The 22,956-nt window shown below is 47.8% G+C and overlaps 1 long non-coding RNA gene across 1 annotated transcript in view; it reads left to right on the top strand.

The window, feature by feature from the left end:
* Positions 1-13,493, top strand: part of LOC142768499 (uncharacterized) — a 138,227-nt gene extending 124,734 nt beyond the window's left edge. Inside the window, exon 3 of the long non-coding RNA XR_012885314.1 lies at positions 13,409-13,493. This is a non-coding gene — a long non-coding RNA (uncharacterized LOC142768499). The remainder of the gene's footprint in view (positions 1-13,408) is intronic.
* The last annotated feature ends 9,463 nt before the right edge of the window (positions 13,494-22,956 follow it).

The following is a 22,956-nucleotide window of genomic DNA, read 5'->3' as shown; positions in this document are numbered from 1 at the left end:
CGGAACAATACCCTTGCATGGATCGTTGGGGGCTGCCAGAAATGCAGATACAGGGTAGGTGTGCTAGCCGAGTGACTGCTCTTGAACCTTAAGAAGGGCGTCTGTGGCGTGGGATGATGGGGTGCTTATGACGCCCAAGTTCTGCTCTAAACTGGTTCGTAGGTTGAGGTTTCTGCGCTCGTTGAGACTCACAGTGGCAGCGGCTGAAAGCGCGGCGGCCAAGGTAGTTCTGGGCCATATATCTAACCTGTGGCCTCCAAGAGGACGCGGGACAAGCTTTTCATCTCTGAATGGAAGATGAGGTTGGCGTTTTGCCACAATCGGCCTCGGTATGGCCTGAGGGATGTCCGAGTCAGACATTGGGAAGGGCGACGCAGCTTCGAGAGCTGTGATGTTGCTGGCGCGTCGTTTGTTGCGGACCACCTTTCAGCAGACACCACCGTACGCGTCTTCCTCCGCCATGTTTGGGACGTCGTTGCACGCGGTGGAATCTTCCTCTATGCCTTCCCCAAGTTGGTGGTCATTGTTATGTGTAGCGATAAGAGGACTAGTAGCGTTGGGGTCCAGTGATGCCCCGATAGCTTCTGCCTTGTCGGTGTCAGTGAGCGTCTCCTCAACGTCGCTGAGAATCATAGGCGTCATTCGCTCGCAATCGCTAGGAGGAATAGTGCATAATAGGGATGATGATCCCAGACGCTGCTTGCGTTGAAGGTCGTGGTGGCTTTCGCCAAGAGAGCGATGTGCAACGCTGTCTACTGCAAGCGAGCGTCATGCATCCGCGTCGCCGCGCTTAGGCAGTACCGACACCGGCTTCGTTAGGCTTAATGGGGCATTCGCCACCTCGGGGTTCTGAAGGCGTGTCAATCAGCTAGAAAAAATTGGTAGATCCCACGCACAGTGGGAATTGATGATATGCAAAGCACGAATGAGAAATGTTGATATGTCACTTTAAAATCAGCCCAACGTTACGAGGTGGAGGTAAATGGTGCCGAACATGGCTTCCGTGTCGTGATTATAATGTTTGCATGTGTCGTTTACTTTCGCAATCTATTGACGTCACGTGGTGCCAAATTTAGCATATGTGGAGGCAGCAAAACGGCCGCGAGCACGCCTTGAGCGTGGTAAATTGTCATGTTCTTACATGTCACGCGTGTCAGAATTATCATGTTTGCACCAGTCATATAGTTCGTCATTCGTTGACGTCTCCTAACCCCAAATTTGGTATATGTGGAGCTAGCAAAACGGCGACGAGTGCATCATGAAGGGCCCGATATACTCCAATGTAGCGTTGACGTGCGCCCGCGCTGGCACAGTGACGCCACGTTAGCAAAACGCGAGCACTCTACAGTCTGACACCAGGCGCTACTAGCATCCACCGGCGCTGCCCGGTGGCAACCAGTGCGAAATTCGACATGCTTTTCGCGCCTATGCATTACCTAGACAACAAGTGTTTACACACACAGCGCAGTTCCTGGCGGCGGATTAAGTCGGAGAGAGTAACCATGCCGCCAACATGTCGGAGAGCAGGCAAACGCGAGACCAAACACGGCGTTGCACGCGGAGCGTCTGCCACTAGCGAACCTCGAACAGGAGAGCGAACGTACGCTGAGCCGCGGCCACGATCTGCGCTGAGCTGGTTTGGAGCGAGCGCTGAAGAAACGGACGGTAATGCGGCCCTTTTCAGCAAACTCAAGCCAGATATCAACTATACCTATAAGCAAGTGCGAGTGCAGTGAGAAGACGCGAGTCCACCACCGCGGCCACCGCCAACGCCCACCGCCGAGCCGCTTGCGACCGATTGACGGGAAAGCCAACTGTAATGGCGACCAATTTTCACAGAGTTCCGACGCTAGCGAAAGCCCCGCCAGCCCGTGGTGCACTTACAGTGCGCGAAATACTACAACTGAGCTCCTCACGAGGAACCGCAACATGTTTTGTACGACTCGAAACATAGCGAAGAGGGCTCCGCCCATTATCGTGAGCCCGGAGCTCATCACGGCGGTGAACACAGGTGAGCACTCGATGAGGGAGCGTTCGGGTGGCTGACGGCAATGGCGGCCAATTGTAAGGCGGGTACAAAGCACAAGCGAACTGCAGAAGCAGAGGCCGACCTTCACGGTGTATTTTGTGCGTGCGATATGCAACAACACCGAGCCCGTTGCCGGCAAGCGCGATCCGTTTCGCAGACGCGACTAGTATATGGCAGAATAAGGAATTATCACCAGCTTTTGAAAAAACCGAATGCTGAATTCCGCCCTGAGTCATTCTGAAATAACGTATCCGATAGGCCTGCTGTCTTCTCGGCCGCCATGTTGGCCTTCATTTCCAAACGGTGTAATCGTCAGTTCGTGGTGACGATCTTGAATAAACCAGAGATATGCAGCTAGGCGTAGTGACGTATCGAGACCTGCTCTATACTTCTTTTCAGACTTCCACATTCGACTCCAGACTTCCACATTCGCTTCCTTTGTTAAGGATACCAACAATTTTCTCTATGGAATATCCCACCTAACATTGTCTGACGGTTCGCTTCTGGTGACGATAAACGTCACCTCCCTCTACACTGACATCTCCCACAAGGACGGTATACAGGCTGTTCTAGATTAATTTGACCACTCCGAGTTTACAAGCTAATTGTCGGGTCAACTCTCAAAACACTGCACAGGCTAATTCTTGAGTTCATTAACTTGGAATTCAATGGCTCTCGTTACTTACAATTCAGTGGAACATCTACGGGCACAAAAATAGGCCATAGATACGTTTCATGGGAGTGCTTAAAGATTCGTTTCTCAGGAGTGTGCCTCTCAAGCCTGTGCAGTTCGAACGCTACATTAATGACATATTTTTTTTATTTGAACACATGGTGAAATCGAACTTCTAAACTTTAAAGCGAAACTCAACCATGTACATCCCGCTATAGCATTCTCCCATACTTACTCACCCTTGTCTGTAGCCTTCCTCGACGTCACAATTACAATTTCTCTCGGACGCCTAATTACAAAGATTTTTAAAAAACAAACGAATATTCACCAGTTTCTTTCTTTTGAAAGTAGCCACGTGTGCCGTTGGAAAACTGGAATTTCACATCGCTTGGCACAGCGCTTTAAACGCATACGCTGGGAAGATCAAGATTTCAATGCCTGGTGCCATAATTTGAAGAATTTTCTTAAGCGAAAATATCTGGAAAAATTATTGACAATGCGGTACACCGAGCCAGAGGACGTGATAGGATGGACTGTTTACAAGGTAGCAGAAAAAGCTACGGGCTGCATTCAGCGAATTTGGTACCAACACACTAAGCGTCCATACCCAAAGTTCAAGAGATACTGCGTAACCATTACAACATTCTCACCCAAAGTGACAGACTAAAAGCGCTCTTTGCTTAGCCCTCTTGAATAGTATATAGACGCTCAAGAAACATAGGTGACATTCTGACGTTATTTAAAATTGCTACCACTAACCGTACTGGTTGTAGCCGCTGCAACAAACCACGTTGTGAAGTTTGTCCTCATAGAGAACCATCATTAGCAGCCACCAGCACATCTAACCAGTTCATTTCGCAATCAAGGGCTGCTTTATTTGTAATGCATCCATTGAAGTGTACTTGCTTGAGTGTGGCACCTGCCACATGCAATACATAAGCCAGACTGAAACACCATTCAGAATACATTTGAACAAACACAGATTACATGCTAAAGCCCAACCAAACCTTTCATTATCAAAAGATGTTAACATGCCCGGCCACACATTTAGTAACCTCAAAGTCACGATACTAGAAGCAAGATTCCGCACTAGCCATGATCATGAACTACGCGAATCATATCATATTTATAAATTTACCACTGTTTCCGCTGAAATCAACAAAAACAAAAGAAAACTGACCCGTCTTTCACTATATTAATAGCGACGATGCACTGGTTTCACATTATACCGCCTGAATCACGCCTTATATGTTTGACCCATTTTTTAAAATTCATCTTCAATCATTTTACTGTGGCTTCAATTGTACGTTCAGATATCACTAAATTTGTTCTTATATTGCCATGCAATGTCATTACATCACTGCGCTTTTGCATCTTTGAACTACATTTAAGCATGGTACCATGTCACAGTACATGCAAAGGAGTCTTTAACCGTGTCTTCAGTGTGTGCGTGCCCTTCTGCTTTCTCTTCCCTTTTTCCCTTTTTTCCTTTTTTGAAGCACGTTAGACTTTAGAATGCACATTGTAATGCTAACCAGCGCAAATGGCACTCACCTGTTATGGAAACGAGCTTTTAAAGCCATGTATGAATTCTTGTCAGATTACTTCTACGAAGGCTGGTCCATTAGTTGAAAACGTTAAGACGCTTCCGTAAAATGTACGTTGTATATATATATATATATATATATATATATATATATATATATATATATATATATATATATATATATATATATATATATATATATATATATATATATATATATATATATATATGTATGGGTGTGACACTATGAGGAATTGGAGACGTGGCCTGGCTCATACGCCATGTTTATTCTATTCTCACATCTTCTTTCTTCCATGTCACAGAATCCCCTTACCCCCCCCCCCAAAAAAGAAGTCGCATCAGTCGAAGAGAAATAAAAGTTGAACATGCACGGCTTAAAAGTCAACACTGTCAAAAAAGGGAAGATCGTTCCACGTTCGACGAAGTTTTCGTAAACACACTTTAGCTTCACATGAGAGTACAGCAGTCCGGTAAGTGCTGTAGTTCTGGTGGGCGAGGCTGACTGTTGCGTACTGGAAAACACAAGTACAACTTGAACGTGGAAAATGCACATGAAGAAACTGATTGTATACTTGCAAAGAATGAACGTGGTGTGAAGGCTTTAGAGCACCAGCAGCATGATTTGCGTAGGCGTCGTGCTCTTTGCCTTGATTCGCACACATGCAGTGCCACCCGTCTGTGTGTTTGTTTACCAAGACTTATGCGGTGATTTCTGCGTCCTTCCGTAACACAGGGTGTGGTTTTACGCCTTCTTCGCCACTTTGTGTCCTGTTGTCTGAACAGCTTTATTGTAGACTGAATCTTGATTTCTTCTACAGATAACTTGTGCGATGTTCCTTTTAGCGAAAATGCCTCAAATTAGAATACTTAATTGTCTTAAGCATGACATATTTCAGTTGTCGTTGCTTCACTTGACCCGCTTGTAGATGACTTTGTTTAATCCTCGAGTGTTCTTCCAAAGATTTTTGCGTTCGTAGTCGTCTTTGCTGGTGTAGCCCATGGAGACTCTGTTGTTCTTGGAATTGCTTCTGCTGGCATCAATGGTGTTTATATGGAAGGAGCTGAGGTGGCAGCTGATTTTGACCGTGGCACTGATTTTCTGGGCAACTTGATGTGGTGTCCAGTAGGCAGATGGTAGTCAGTGGACTGTTATCCTGCATTTTGTGTAATGAAGGTTGTGCGCTTGAATTTACTGGAGACTCTTTGGAGGCTCTTGTGGCGTCGTTCCTGATGCACGCTCATGGCTCTCGGCAACGCGTGCGATTTGATACTTCCGAGTCTCTTGTGTTGTTAAGACTCCCAGATGTCCGTGCACTGGACGGTGACACCCCACCAGGCGTAGTTTGGTCAGAGTTCAGTCGGAAATGTTTGTCTTTCTGTGTAACTAACGAGTTAAGCTGTTCTGACGCATGCATCTGCACAGAAGGGCCAGAGCCTCGCTGAGTATCTTCAGGGTTCCTCACCTCTATATCAACCGCAGTAAGCATGTGAGATGTGAGGTGAGCGCTGTGAGCAACTGAAGAGCCAAGTGACGGAAAAGTAAAGATGGTCGAAGTGCGCGAGATGGAAAGTACTGTGCACAGTATCTCCCTAATGTGAGTGCTACGGTGCAGTGATGACGTAAAGGTTGGTTTTCGATCGGGCAGTTGCAAAACGTGGTGCGGTGGAATGTACACTGTTCCTGCAAACAGATCTTGCTGCCTTTCTGTGAAAGGGCGCTTTAGTTGCTCTTGTTTCAAAGGCTGATTCATTTTTGGTGTCCGATTGCGTGAGCAGTGCTTTTGACTGCGGTGACCGAGTGCGATTGTTTCCAGATGATTGGCAATAAGAAAGTCTTCATCCTAGTCGCAAAAACGGGCGATCATCTCTTCTTTGATGTTTTGCCAAGATTCATCGTTCTTGAAGATGTGGATGAGGTAAAATTTGAATGCCTCACCTTAGATGTAATCAGTGGAGTTTGTGATCATCTCCCGTTCCGACCATGATGCAGCAGCAGCGTGGAACTCGAATAGGTTGAACCAGTGCTGTACGGATCCGTCGTCCGCTGATCTGGTGTACTTGGGGATGTCAAGGTCAGCCGATAGTTCTGTCAGGGTGCTGGTCGCTGTGTGCGGCCAAGAGATGATTCCGTAGTCGATGTATGTTCAGGGCATCTTGTGGAGAACTGCGTCGATGATGAGACACTGATGAAGCAGTTGAGAGGTCTTTATCCTGTCGACTCGTGCGACGCTACGATGAATGGAAGACGTGGCATGGCTCATACGCCATGATTATTCCATTCTCACTTCCTTCTCTACTTCTCCTAACCATCCCTGCCTTCTTATGTCATATATATATATATATATATATATATATTTATATATACATCTTGTGATGTAACGGTGAAGGCAACCTTTATTAGGCCCAGAAGACACGATGAAGCGACCACGCCCAAGGCACAGAACTCAGACGAGCCAAGTCCCCACAGCAGATGAAGATGACGATCACTCATGATCATGAATATGTGTAAAGATAGTAGATGTGCTTAATGAATGCCTACACAATCCCCCCCCCCCACGTGAAAGCGGTCGACCTGACAGCAGTTCTTGGCCGCAGTTTAAAGCGAAGATGAACGCCGTATGAAAGGCTTCATGCGGGATACGTGGACTATTTCTGCTGCCCTGTAGCGGCGGTCTGTCGGAAGAAGAACGGGTGCCGCGCGACAATTAACAGGAGACGTTTGCTCCAAGACAGTGTAGGGGCCAATAAAACGTAATTGAAACTTCTCGCACTGTGCGGGAGTGCGAATGGGTGTAAGAAGGAGGACTTCGTCGCCAGGGCTGAAAGACACGGCACGATGAGAGGCATCATATTCAAGCTTGGGGTCCTGTTGCTTGGCTTGAGTGTTGACGCGAGCAAGCTGGCGGCAATGAAGTAGAGGAGACACGTATTCTTCACTTGAAGATGAACATGGTTTGACAGGTGCAGAGAAGAACGAACCATCGAGGAAAGAAGAGGGAAAGCGACCGTGGACGACGTAAAACGGCGTGTAACCGGTTGTGCGGTGTACAGAGGTATTATACGCAAAAGGGACAAATGGCAAAATGGTGTTCCAGTTTCTGTGGTCAGGTTCGATATATGAATATATATATATAATGCGCGTGTGTACTGGTGGACCAAAACGACAATAAGGGGATTTGGCGGACACCAGGTAGTGGAGCTCTGGCTGATTGAAGATAAAGAAGGCGATCTTGCTGTTCGGCTGCTGAGAGTCGCTGTGTCAACGTTTATCTGCCTTTGGTTCGCGCTGTACCGCGACACTGGTGGAGGTGCTGGGACGCAATCCTACCTAATGCTCCATACTCCCACTGGGAGCCGTTCATCTAGCTCAGACGCATTGTCACCCATTGCAACTCTCGTGCACCGGTTAAGTCGGCGGCTGATAGGCCTCGCTCCACAGTTCACGCCTTCCACGGAACCACGCAAGTGCCGATTACGTCTTCAAATGGCCAACGCCATTCCGCTATCGGCGCCCCAAGGCCCCCGCCAACACAGCCTTCACAGGTAACCATCTTTCAGCCGCTGGTTCCCTATCACTTTAGTGGCGGCGCCCATGAAGACGTGGAGGACTGGCTTGAGCACTACGAGCGTGTCGCCAAGATTAATCTGTGGCCTGAACAAGATAAGCTCTCACGTGCTTATTTCTACCTTGACGGCGGCGCGAAAATTTGGAACAGAGAAGCCAGTCTGTTAACTTGGGGCGACTTCCGACAACAGCTTGTCGATACGTTCACCAATGTCGATCGACGCGACCGTGCGCAGCAGCTGTTGGAGCTACGGGTTCAAAAACCCAATGAAAGCGTTACTATGTTTGCTGAAGATATGACTCGTCTTTTTCGTCGAGCTGACCCGAACATGAGTGAAGATAGGAAGTTGAGCTACCTCATTCGCAGCGTCAAGGAGCAACTTTTCGCCGGGCTGTAGCCTCCTTGACTTCATCAAGGAGGCTACGGCTATCAAGCGGGCGCTCCATCAACGATGCAGGCAGTATCATCGAATGTCTAGTAGCGCCCCAATCAATGCTGCTGCCATACCTAAGGATCAAAGCTCCCTGCGAGACCTCATTAGGGAGATAGTTCGCGAAGAACTGCAAAAGTTCCGGAATCCAGTTGCTCAAACCCCCGTTGCGTCCGTCGCTGAACTGGTAAGCGACAAAACCCGCCACGCATTTTCTACCGCTGGTCCTGGTGACGAGCACCGTCCCACGAGCAATGCCAATGCTCTACGACGTTCACCATCTGGTACATCGCCGACATATCACCCAGTGCCGACGGCCCCTTGGTCACCGCGGCAAGAGCAGACCCTGAGCCGACCACCAAGCCAACTGACGTACCACCAGGCATCCACAGCAGCACCATGGACATCGTCGCAAGAAGGGAGGCTCAGACGTCCACCACTCCGAAGAACAGACGCATGGTGCACAATCGATCGACGTCCACTATGCTTTAACTGCGGAGGTGCAGGTTATATTGCCCTTCATTGCTGGCACCGCAGTGATCCGTTCCGCCCTCTTCGAACATGGTCTGACGATCGACGTGCGAACGAAGAATACATACCACGCCGGGAGGACGCCTCTTTCTATCGAGCCCGTTCTCACGTTTACGAATACCGTACTTCTGATGAGGAGGCAATACCTACCTGCCAGCCAGGTTTGGGACGTCAATCCTGCTCTCCTTCTCCCGCTCATTCACCTTCGTCACACCGACGTGCCTCCGCGGACCTTAACGCAAAAATGTCACCCAGTCTGCGACGGGGACACTGAGGGCGGCGACCTCCGGGGGTAAGGTTGCAGGCCATGAAGATGACGACAAAAAGCCCCCATTGCACGACGCTGTAAGTCCGACAAGACGTGAGAGCGACGACATTGTGACCGCTGACCTGAGTGTTTTTCTTGACGGCCAAAAGTAACAGCCTTAGTCGACACCGGTGCCGACTTTTCTGTCATCAGTCAGGACCTCGCCATCCGCCTCAAGAAAGTGAAGACACCGTGGAAAGGCCCTCAAATAAGGACGGCAGGTGGTCAGTTACTGATGCCCTCTGGAAGATGCACAGCGAGAATTGACATAGGAGGTTCTTCTCTCGTTGCGTCGTTCGTCGTTCTCGCCGCATGCTGCAAGGATCTAATTATTGGTATGGACTTCTTACGAGAGTACGGCGCCGTCATCAATATCCCAGACAGTTTGATTACATTCCGCAAAAGTTCGGGCGCACCTGATTGTACACAGGTGCGACCAAACCAATTGCGTCTAACTGATGACGATGTGGTTCTCTCTCCTCGGTCATGCACGCTTGTTTCTGTGGCAGCCGCTGTCCAGTTTGACGGCGAAGGAGTAGCAGACCGAATAACCTCGCTCCTCTTCACACACGGCATTTCCGTCCCAAAAGATATCGTCAGTGTCACCGCTGAACGCACGGACTTGCTTCTGACAAATTTTAGTGATGAGCGCCGACACCTTCCAAAAGGCATGGCCGTCGCTTACTTCGACGATATCACAGACGCAGAAGGTTGCTTGGCAGTAGTCGACGAGGCACCAAAACCTGATTTGACACCAGTTCTTGACGTTAGCACTACTTTGCCTAAGAACGAGCAAAAGAGGCTTCTTGAGCTACTGGCCGAATTCAAAGACTGCTTTTTGACAACATCATGAGTTGGCCGCACGCCTCTAACCAAGCATCGGATAATTACCAAGGACATGGCGAGACCGATTCAACAAAACCCCTATCGCGTGGCTGCAAAGGAACGCGAAGTGATACAAGAGCAAGTCGACAAAATGCTAGAAGATGACGTCATTCAGCCCTCAAAAAGCCCCTGGGCGTCACCTGTAGTCCTCGTTAAAAAAAGATGGCAGCTTGCGCTTCTGTGTAGATTACTGAAAACTCAATCAGGTGACAAAGAGAGATGTGTATCCACTTCCTCGTATAGATGACTCTCTCGACAAAGTTCGACATGCTCGTTACTTTTCATCGATGGACTTAAGGAGTGGGTATTGGCAAATCGAAGTAGACCCAAGATACCGCGAGAACACTGCTTTTGTGACACCAGATGGCTTATATGAATTTAAAGTCTTGCCCTTTGGTTTATGTTCAGCGCCTGCTATCTTTGAAAGACTTATGGATACCGTACTTTCTGGGTTGAAGTGGAAAACCTGCTTGGTCTACCTTGATGATGTCGTAGTTTTCGCCGCAACATTTGACCAGCACCTTAAAAGACTTGAGGCAGTTTGACAAGCCATACTGTGTGCGGGATTGACGTTGAAGCCCGAAAAGTGCCAGTTTTGCTATAAAGAGCTGCAAATTCTTGGCCACGTTGTCAGTCACGCAGGCGTTCGTCCTGATTCTGAAAAGATCGCAGCTGTTGCTCAGTTCCCGGTGCCGACTAATAAGAAGGCTGTCCGACGATTCCTCGGATTATGTGCGTATTATAGGCGATTCATCGCGGACTTCGCACGCATCGCATCGCCGTTGACCCGCCTCACGAGAGAAGACGTTGCTTTCCAATGGAGCAACGAAGAGAAAGCTGCTTATAAGAACCTCCGCCAGCGACTACAGACGCCTCCAGTGCTTGCCCACTTTGATGAGAAAGCCTCAACGATGCTACACACTGATGCCAGCAATATTGGTTTGGGAGCTGTGCTCGTGCAGCTGCAAGAGGGCACAGAAAGAGTAATCGCCTATGCAAGCCGAACACTAACACGCGCCGAGACTAATTACTCCACGAGTGAGAAGGAATGCCTCGCCGTGGTATGGGCGGTCACAAAATTTCGCCCGTATTTATACGGCCGCCCTTTCAAAGTCATCAGCAACCACCACTCACTGTGTTGGTTGACAAATCTTAAAGATCCTACCAGGAGATTAGCGCGTTGGAGTCTCAGGCTGCAGGAGTACGACATGACTGTCGTACACAAGTCAGGAAAGCGCCACATGGACGCCGACTGTCTATCCCGCTCACCCATTGAATCGGCAACTCTATCCGATGAGGAGGAAACAGCATTTCTCGGTGTGCTTGACTCAACCGCTATTGCACAGCAACAACGTGGCGACCCTGAGTTACTTGGCCTGATTAATTACCTGGAGGGAAGATCTCAGAAGGCACCAACTGTTTTCGCAAGAGCGCTGTCATCATTTTGCTTACGGAGCGAAGTACTATACAAAAGAAACTTCTCTTCGACAGGATCTGCGTATTTGCTCGTCATCCCAGCAGCCCTTCGCTCCGAAGTACTCGAAGCATGCACAGCAACAACGTGGTCACCCTGAGTTACTTGCCCTGATTAATTACCTGGAGGGAAGATCTCAGAAGGCACCAACTGTTTTCGCAAGAGCGCTGTCATCATTTTGCTTACGGAGCGGAGTACTATACAAAAGAAACTTCTCTTCGACAGGATCTGCGTATTTGCTCGTCATCCCAGCAGCCCTTCGCTCCGAAGTACTCGAAGCATGCCACAACGAGGTGACTTCAGGCCACTTAGGTTACACAAGAACGTTGGCCAGAGTACGGCAGCGCTACTTCTGGCCAAGACTGACCATAGCCGTAAAACACCATGTTCGTACTTGCCTCGACTGCCAGCGACGGAAGTCACCGCCGCCTAAACCAGCTGGCCTCCTGCAACCCGTGTAGGTCCCAAGAACACCATTCGACCAGATTGGCATGAATATTTTTAGCCCACTTCCTACTTCTACGGCTGGGAACCGCTGGGTTATTGTCGCGACTGATTACCTTACCCGTTATGCTGAAACAAAGGCTATCCAGAGAGGTACACTAGCAGAGGTGGCACAGTTTTTCATCGAGAACGTTGTCCTGCGGCATGGTGCACCAAGCGTCGACAGACAGAGGAACCGCATTTACGGCAGCTCTTTTGGAACAAGTCCTCATGCTGAGTGGAACAACCCATCGTAAGACCACCGCCTACCACCCGCAAACGAACGGGCTTACAGAGCGTCTGAACAAAACAATTGAAGACATGCTTTCAATGTACATAGTCGTCGAACACAAAAATTGGGACGAAATCTTGCCATATATCACGTTTGCATACAACACTGCCAAGCGAGAAACAACCCAGATGGCCCCGCTCAGCCTAATTCATGGAAGGGAAGTACGAACTATGTTAGATACGATGCTAGCGCACGAATGCGACGACATCGAATCGGACGCCGAGATGTTTACAGAACGAGCGGAAGAAGCAAGGCAACTAGCACGCCTGCAAATTCAGCAACAACAAGAGTACGACGCGAGCCGCTACAATTCTCGCCGCAGAACAGTCGTTTACCAGACCGGCGACAGAGTATGGGTTTGGACGCCCATACGGAAACGAGGACTCTCTGAAAAGCTCCTAAGGAGATACTTTGGGCCATATGTAGTACTGCGACGACTGAGTGATGTTACTTACGAGGTCGTCCCCGACAGTTCATATAGTACGAGGCTTCGCCAGCACCGTCCTGAACTAGTTCACGTTGTGCGCATAAAGCCTTATGAAAGGTAGTAACTGCGCAAGACACTTTTAAAGAACAGACAAAAAAAACTGCGCTACTGGTTTAGCATCGGGGCGATGCTCATTAAGAGGGGGGCAAATGACGCGTGTGTACTGGTGGACCAAAACGACACTAATGGGATTTGGCGGGCACCAGGTAGTGGAGCTCTGGCTGATTGAAGAAAAAGAATGCGATCTTTCTGTTCGGCTGCTGAGAGTCGCTGTGTCAACGTTTATCTGCCTTTGGTTCGCGCTGTACCACGACAATATATATATATATATATATATATATATATATATATATATATATATATATATATATATATATATATATATATATATATATATATATATATATATATATATATATCTGCCCGATTCTGGACAGATTCCCAGGGTGGGTGTGTGACACAAATTGGGATCTACATCTGCATTTACATGCATGAAGCAGGAAAACAATTAAGCAAAAACGAAGTAAGAGCCGAGCGACCAGATGAGAATGCATTAGTAGAAACTTCCCGAATTTCTTAAGCGCCTCTTTTTGTGAAATGAGTTGGCCCATTGGTAGGAGTGTAGAAAGACGCGAGAATTTCTTATTCTTCCGCAAAGGGCAATCAGAGTTGCATTCTTTGCAGATGTGCCCACCACTCGGATGTTTACGGTTGCTTACATCGGCGTTTGCGCGATTGCTGTTGGAGTGGATTTGATCCTTTTGCTCATTGTAAATTCGGTAAGTTCAGTGAGAACGTATGCGAAGGCACTGCGTTCGTGAATATCTATCTCTTGGAGATCGAAGTACGCATGCACCAATTGTAGCGAGTCACGCTGCGTCTGATGTCAAGCGTTCGTGCTTGCATTGTGCGTCCTACGCTGCAGAGTGCTGTGTGAGTGCTGCTCACGCGTTATCTTGATACATCACAAATCGCTTTCAATATGACATTCTACCATGACGGCAGTGCGTGTCGTGCGGTGCGTTCGCAGTTTATGGTCGGGTGATAATAGCCGATTTTGCCATCTGTTACAGCATGAAAAAATGCGGAAAGAGAGCGTTGTATCACTGGGCGCGTGCCTGGTGCGGAAGAGTCGAGTATTCAATGCAACTACGACTTCTCCTAAACGAGCTCAGTGACATCTAAGCTGCTGTCACACCTTATATAGCGTACACGAGACTATAACCGTTTCAAGTAGGAGCTAAATGGAGCTAGGTCAAAAAGCTATCATGGAAGTAACCTACGTACAGCATTTGGCAGTAGAATTGTCGAAGGTATGCTAGTAGGAAATCAGTTTTAATGCGAAGCATTTCTTAGCAAACTTCGGCAACTTTGAGCGTATCTATCTATCTATCTATTCATCTATCTATCTATCTATGCTATCTATCTATCTATCTGTCTATCTATCTATCTATCTATCTATTTATCTAGTCGCCTACGACTTTTAGCTATCCTGGCTGTTTCGATAATGGAATCAATACCAAACTTGGTATGGCATAACATGACTGTGTAACGAAAATAAATCAATAGCCATGACATGAAAACCATGAAATGTATTTCATGAATGTCATGATTTACATTTCCTGGTACTGCAGCTTTGTGGTGGTTTCCTTCACATGGTATGTGGCAAAACTGGTATGGTATGAAATCATTGCCTGCCAAACACAAGCGACCGACCCTAACATGAGAATCACCACATGCGTGTCATGTAACAACATGACTGCATGCCTCGCTCAATTGCGCTCGCGGCCGTTTCACTGGCGTCAAATATACTAAATTTGGTAGTACGGGAAGTGAATGGATGACGAAGGTATGATACTGATGCAAACATGATAAACATGAGATGGGTGTCATGCAACACCATGACTACATGCCATGCTCATGATGTGCTGGCAGCCGTTTCGCTAGCTTCACCAATACCAAGTTTGGTAGTAAGGGACGTAAATGGATGATGAAGGTATGATACTGGTGCAAACATGATAAATATGAGAGGCGTGTCATGTAACAACATGACTACATGCTATGCTCATGATGCGCTCGCGGTCGTTTAGCTAGCTTCACGTATGCCAAATTCGGTGTTGTGACGTGAATGGATGACGAAGTATGTGACTGGTGCAAACTTGATAATTATGAGATGCGTGTCACGTGAGCGTGACTACATGCCACAGTGAAGGCGCCATCACAATGCTACGGGACGTGGTGTGCGTGCTCACCGGCGTTCATTTTGTCGTGTCCCACCGGCATTGTGACACCAGGCGCCGGTTTTGCCACATACTCGCAGGCGTGCGCCGCGCTGCGTTGCTTTAATGCTTGAGCGTTTCTGCGCGTCCGGCATCCCTCTATCACGAAAAGAGGGAGACGCAGTGTTGTCTAAATAACGTATCGGCGCGCATTTCATTCCGTTTGCCTAATGCCTAGTTCACACTGAAACATCCGCTTTCTACAGCGAACGAAATTCACCTGGGCACGTCCAGTGCGAGTTCGCACTGGACGCGCCCCGCGCCGCTGAATATGCCATTTACTACGGGGCGCACTCGGGATAGATGCGCTGTCACCCGGTTGTTGTCGCGGGTTGCAAACGCTACTACGCTATCCGGTGGTGTATACTTCGACGATTCTCGTACGCAAAAGCAAGAAAAGACAGTACTGCTTACTTTGCTGGCAAGTGGTTGTCTTGTGATGCACGAAGAGCAGAAAAATCACCGACACCAGCGGCGTTGGTGGGTTCGTTTTGCTTTGCAAGCCCACAACAAGCTCGGTCACGCCAACAGCAAACTCGGTCACTTCTTTCACGAAATATGGAGGTGAAGTAGGCACAGAGTAGGCTAACTCCCGTCGCTTTCAACATTCAGTTACGTGCACTGTGGCATAACAAGTGAGTAGGGCTTGGCAGCCATTTTTCAAAGTTCCTTGACTAGCGCTCCTATTGGTCCGCGGTGACCGATTCGGCGGCAGACGCCGCAAAAATCGGTTCGAGAGCGATCGGCGCAGAGAGGGCCCTTTCGGCGGATCTCGCCGCCGCCGAACCGGATTCGGAGCACTTTCGGCGGCCGGAATGCTCAGTGTGAACGCGGCCTAAGGCCGCGCCGAAGGACGCTGGTCATGCCGGTCGCGCCTAGCGTCAGAATAAAGAGTGCTCACGTTTTGCTAACGTAGCGCTTCTGTGCCCAGCGTGCGCGTGCGTCAATGCTACATTGGAGCATACTGGGCCATTCATGATGCGCTCGCGGCCGTTTTGCCAGCTCAAAATATACCAAATTTGGTGACTCGTGACGTCAATGGATGATGAAATGTATGAGCGGTGCAAACATAATAATCTTGACACGCGTGTCATGTAAGAACATGAGAACATACCAGGCTAATAGCGTGCTCGCTGCCGTTTCGCTAGTTTTACATATACTAACTTTGGTATCACGTGACGTGAATAGATGACAAAGGTAAATGTCACATCCAAACATGATAATCATGACACGGAAGTCATGTTCGGCATTATTCTCCTCCACCTCGCAACGTTGTGCTGATAATATAGGGACATACCAACCTTTCTTATTCGTGCTTCGCATATCATCGATACCCACTGCACGTGGGATCTGCCAGTTTTTTATCCAATACATCTATAATAAAAACAAGATAAATAATATTATTCTACAGGAGTCACATTGTTCGCCTGAGTGTCAGGGTACCGCAAAACAGGCTGTGCAACTAGCGATACTACTACTGTCACAACCCTAGTCTGGAAAAACCACACTGTTATACAACATAATACTAAAGTTAGGTACATCAATAACATCCTATCTGAACTCGTGCCACATTGCAAAGCACATGCTTGCCCATTTCATACTTGACTTATATAATAATCCTAAACACACAAAAACTCAGGTTTGGCAGCCTATTTAAGTCCACCACCAGGGTATCAAAGTGATAACGAGAGGCATGTGCAACTCGAACGCGAAAATAAGGAAACGAGGGACACGATAGCTAGACTTATGACCGAGATATCTGAGATTATGTGTGAAGGGGGTGAACAGCCCGTAGAGGTCGTCACGCTGTCGACTCACTCAACAAAAATGGCCGTAGTTCAGGCATGCGAGCTGGAGAGGCCTGCCAAAAAGAGGGCAATAGTTAGCGAACAGGAGGACAAGGCCTTCTTAGACCTAGATGAGAATATTCGCGAAATCCTGTCTTCACTCAGCGATAGCATAAAACAGCTAAGCTAGACAGTATCGCACATGCAGGACAACATGCTAGCAACGGAGGAAAGGTACAATCAGCAATTTTGCAAGATGGAGGCGTTTCTTGAAAATGTCATTGCACCTGCCATAGCTTTCAGAGCAATGGCTAATCCAACGACCTAGTTACCGCAGCAACAGGATGGCGGCACAAACTTGTGCATTCGTAATGTGGAGTAGAGCTGCAGAGGGTTTCTTCGAAAGAGGAACCCTATTATAGGGCAGTAGAACTGCTGAGGGTTTCTTCGAAAGAGGAACCCTCTGCAGCAATTTGTTCGTTCACATTTGGAAAAACCACATGTCATAGTCTTGCAAGAAACTCGAACACTAACATCACACCACCATGTTACTGCTCTGTCACAAAGAAGGATGAGGTTTTGCGACGCTGATAAGCTACAAAGTTACCCCCATCATTCACGCTCTTGATATGGGTTCGTGCAAAATAGAGCTCATCATGATAAAAATCGTCCCTTGATGTACATATAAAGACAGCGTTTTCATTCTCAATATATACCGCAGCCCTAAGGACTTCATTCAGTGCTTCACGGCTCTTTTATCTGAGGCCATACAGTTGTTACGAGGCTCCCTCCTAAATATAGCAGGTGACTTTAATGCACCCTATCATACTTGGAGCCATCCGTATGACACTAGGGAGGGAGATGACCTGTGGGGTGAGGCATTGAACCAGAACCTAGTACTATTAACAGATCCTGCGTTCCCTGCAAGATGGGGTACTTCATTCACTAGGGACACGCTACTGGACCTTACCTTTGTCCGGAACGTGTTGGAGGTCAAGCGGTCTAAACTCAACGTGGACTTTGGCAGCGACCACTATCGTCTCATCACTGTTATGTAAGTTGGACAGACAAGACCACGTAAATTGAGCGTCCGACTGGGACTTGTTTAGCAAAGTAAGAGGGGAGAGTTCTGAGGATGAGGAGAAGCTTGGCGGCTCAGATAAAAGACGGCATCCAAGTTCCCACTAAGGAAGTCACCATGGACCTGCCTGTAGAAAATATGGACAGTGGACAGCGTCATCTTCTCGAAGCCGAACAGTCCCTCCTGGCAAGGTAGAAAGGGCAGCGCCTCAATCGCAGACTTCGCAAGAAGATTGCCGAGGTGAACAGAAGCATTGAGGAACACAGTAAGGTCCTTTCTAAACAGCAATGGGCCAATATTTGCAATTCTATAGACGGGAAGATGCGAAGGGCAGACCCTTGGAGCCTTCTAAAGCACCTGTGGATGTCACCAACACCAAATTGAACCAGAGGTGCACGCTGACCCGCACACTTATTACAGCTAGGCAAGAATCTTCGGACAATCAGGTACTAGCAAAACTGATTGGGAATTACCTGCCAATCGCATCCAGCCCGCCACCTCCTGCTCTCATTTATCGAAGTAGTGCTAACCCAGAACTGGATGCAGAATTTCGAAGCGAAGAGGTCAGGCAGGCATTGCATGACTTAAACGACAGGTCAGCCCCAGGTTCTGATAAGATCACCTAAAAAGCTTTGAGAACCTTGGATGACAGGTTTGTGGAGTACCTGACGAATATGGTCAACCAATTGCGGAAGAGTAGCAGTGGGCCAGAGATGTAGAAGATGACCACCATCATCCTCATTCCCAAACTGGGCAAACCTCCCAGCCTTGACAACCTGCGGCCCATCTCCATGACATTATAAGTAGGTAAGGTGGCTGAAAATAATTGCTATCCTGAACAGGGTTACCCGATACCTGAAGGAACGCGACATTTATCCCCAGAAGATGATAAGCTTTAGGGCGAGCCTCTTGACACAAGATGCCATAAAGCGAACCAATGCTATGAACACAAGAAACATAAGAGCCATATTGGAACTGGACTTGGAGAGGGAATTTGACAACGTTCTGCCCCGCTCGTGCTGAGTCAGATCTCAAGCTTTTGGCTTGGCAAGCGCTTCTACGACTACATAATATCATTCCTGACTGACAGAGAGGCTATACTCACGATGGGCGATCTTGTTTCGGATCGGGTACAGCTTGGCATCAGAAGAACGCCACAAGGCTCAACTATCCCCAATTCTTTTTAACCTCGTCATAATTGGTCTGTCTCAAAGACTTTCCGAAGTCGAAGGCATTAATCATACCATCCGCGCTGACTACATCAACATTTCCTTTGCTGGTGGCAGCAATCGATGAATAGAGGCTGTGCTACAGAAAGCTATTGAGGTCACGGAAAACTACCTAAAGCCGACTGGTGTTCAGTGCTCGCTGCAGAAATCGAAACTGCTTCTGTGCAGGCCCAAGTGCAGGGGCCCCAAACTGAGAGTGTGGAAGCCATTAGAGGATATTGACATCGGTCTCAGGACAGGTGAATGCAGCTTGATACACAGGGTTGACTCCCCCGGGTTCTACGCAGGACCATTCCGTCCAACGGCGCCAATAACCTGACGGTCACGAGTCTCACCAAAGAAAACTGACAATGCCATCAGGCTAATAAGAAGGGTTGCCAATACGCAACTTGGACTATGACACGATACCCTCGTAAGGTTGGTGCATGCCTTTGTGATGTGCCATTCCACCTTCGTTGCAGTCAAGCACAACTGGCAGAGGTCGGAGCGTGATAAGCTTAACACGTTAATTAGAAAGGCCATCAAGAGAGCTCTCGGGCTTCCCATGTACACATGGGAACTGTCCCATCTAGGAACTGTCCCGTCTAGGAACTGTCCCGTCTAGACGGGACAGTCAAGAGACTGTCCCATCTAGGAACAACACACTGGAAGAAATTGTAGAGACACAAGAGCGGGCGTGATTCGCCAGGCTGTCAACCACGCGTTTCGATAGAAACATCATGCGGGAGCTGGAGATTCCCCCGATGAAAGTCAAGTCTCCCTTCTGCAGCATTCTTCGTCAACAACGAGAACAAATCATCGTTGTCCCCATCCCGCGAAATATCCACTGAGCATATAATGAGAGTAGAAGACGGGCCAGTGCAAAGGGTCTACTAGAAATGGCTCAATAACATGCCGGGGAGTGCTTTTTTGTCAATGCGGCCCGATATCCCGAGGGGAAGGTGTAGGCGGCAATGAGCACCAACCACGAGGGCAGTATCACGAATTCGACAACAGTCCGGACGACGGTGGCTAGAATAATAGAGCGAGTGGCGATTGCCTTGGCCTTGTTGGATAACAGGGGGTCCACAATTTACAGCGACTCGGGATCGGTGGTCCGAGCATTTGCCAAGGTAACAATATCGGAACCCGCTTTGCGAATTCTTAGGAACAAAGACAACGAGCCTCACACACTCGCTTGATTCATAGCTTATATGGGACGCATTGAAGGAGCCCCGCCCAATTTCAATGAGTCAGCCTGCATAGCTACGCGAGGACTAGTAAACCGCGTAGCTATCGGTGGTGGTGGCGCTTATGTCTTGTAAAACCGTGGCCTTCCCATTTTGTGTAATGAACTGACAAAATATTTTACCTGGCGTGGAGACAATACTCTCTACCACACAGAAAACTAAGCAGACCTCAGGCGCTGACACTCACGCTTCTGCAGGTCAGGGCGTACTCTAATCACGCGCTATTGTACAAATTTTATACCGAAATACAGCCAACTAACACAAGTTCCTCGACGATATGGCTACTTTGAAACATGTGCTCTGGCGGTGCCCCGCGTTACACTGTGGGGGACTCATCACGCATTCTAAATGTGGGGAGGGGGTGCTGTTGCAAGCTCCGGACTCAAGCAACAGCTATTGGCAGCTCGCCGGGCCTGCGGGGCAGCAGGGAGACTTGGTCTTTCTTTTTCGATGTGGGAGCGCCCGCTTCAAATAAAGTTCATCCATTCATATAAAACTTGAGGATATTTTTATACTCACCCAAAAGGTTGAGGTCGCTGGCTCGACACCCAAAAGGAAGGCTTAACCCTCATCACAAACTCAAGCGTCCCTATCCATGCAGGCATCAGTTCTAACAAGAACACTACACGAGATCTCACATTCGTCAAACATGCACCCACAACAACATGGCGTAACACACTAGAAGCTTTAGGTAGCGACTATTACATCATCGGTATCCACGTCAAGGGGGGCTCTCCCAAACCGGCAGGAAAGCAACATAAGCTAGTCGCTAACTTGGTTGCTTGGGCGAGTTGGTACGACGATTCACATAAAAACAGCGCCAATAACGAGGGACAAGAAAAGGAGACTTGGCTAAGTTCCACGAGCCAAGAGAAAATGAAGGCTCAGGACATTGATAGCGCTACACAAATGTTTCCCCCTGAGGCACAGCTTGAGGAAACTGATAGCTGACTTTTTCATATGCTGGAAGTGCGACAATCACTCTAAAAATGGCAGAAAATCAAGAAATTTAACAGAAACCTTTGGAAACGAGTAGCGCTTTGAACAGAGAGATCACAACATATGCGAAGAAATGAATCACGCAGTGGCATAAAATTAACAACACCATGGACAAACAAATAGGTTTCAGCGAAACATGACACCTTTTTCGTCATCTATCAGACTTTGAGAACGAGAAAAAAGGCCACCGCCATAATATAAATAACCTCATTTATGAATACACAGGTACGGAGAAGGAAACCTTGCGGGAGATTGCAAACACACATCTTCCAAGCGCCTCCTCAACTGCACCAAGATTATATGGGTAAAAGACATTCGCGCCGTACCATACTACTTAATACTAAATCCAATCCTGGTTTTGACTTCATTACGAACACGACAATATGTAACCTAGGCGGTAAATCTATTATTCAACATACGAACCACCTTAACGCATGCTGGACTACAAAACATTTGTCACCACAATGAAATGTTGGCAAGAATATTCTTATCACCAAACGGGGAAGCCACTGAAGATTAACAATCTAAGACTAATATCCAACTTCCTGTGTGAGCAAATTCATGGAGCAACCATCTTAGTTTGACTAACAGATCACCTTGAAGACAGTGACGCTCTACTGTACGTTATGTCAAGCTTTCCGAAGGCACCTTTTATGCTAGGACACTATGCTTCACTTGAAGCACCAGGATAGACAGCACAAACCACTCATTCAAACCTATACTAGGTTTAGATCTTAAGAAAACACTTCATAACGTTACATACAATACAATACTCGGAACTCGGAGGTATAACTATAATTGCGACTTCCGTAAGAGCCAACAAGTTGTAGTCAAAGTGGGCGCAATCACATAGTCTGAGATACCCATAGGAAGCATGAAAGCTCCACAAGGCTCTGTGATATATTCCTATCTTATTCACCTTAGCTCTTCTCGGCTTGTCCTCAAAACTGCCCATGATTCTCGGGCTTCATCATGAAATATATGCCGATGACATTACTCTCTGTATAGGTGACGAGAGCGACGGCTCTATTGAAGGACGAAGACAGGAAGCCGTAAACATGGTGGAACAATACCTTCGCGAAACAGGGCTCGCTTGCTTTGTGTATATGTTCGAACTCCTCCTATACCACCTCACGCTGGAAGGCAGACCCTCCGAAGAACGTAGTACAATATGCTCAAATACAGATATTACCCTGAAGACGGCAGGTGGAGGCGCCACACCAGTATTCAATAAAATACGAGTTTTAGCACATCTTATTTAAAGAAAAGGTATATATTGTGGGACAAACCGCTAATTAGAAGCTAAGATTCCGCGAACGGTGACTAATTCAAACAATCACTAACAAACACCAGTATTCCCGTGGTTATCTACTTCTTCGTGCTCAGCTACATTACTTATGTCGCTGCTTACCACCGATGGTTCGCGGTGAAAAAAATGAAACTGAACTGGCTCATGAGATGAATTTATAAACAAAAGCTTCTGCAGAGTACCAGCACGCAATTCCTTCTTAAACTAAGTTTTCAGAACACGCTTGAAGAAATAATTGCAGCGAAACAGATCTCGCAGTACAAGCGCTTGAGCAATACAAAAGCAGGTCGCAAAATTCTCAACAGTCTCCGCATTTGTT

Source organism: Rhipicephalus microplus, chromosome 1 (genome assembly GCF_043290135.1).
Source record: "Rhipicephalus microplus isolate Deutch F79 chromosome 1, USDA_Rmic, whole genome shotgun sequence".
NCBI lineage: Eukaryota > Metazoa > Arthropoda > Arachnida > Ixodida > Ixodidae > Rhipicephalus > Rhipicephalus microplus.
This window is presented reverse-complemented; position numbering and strand designations above follow the sequence as displayed.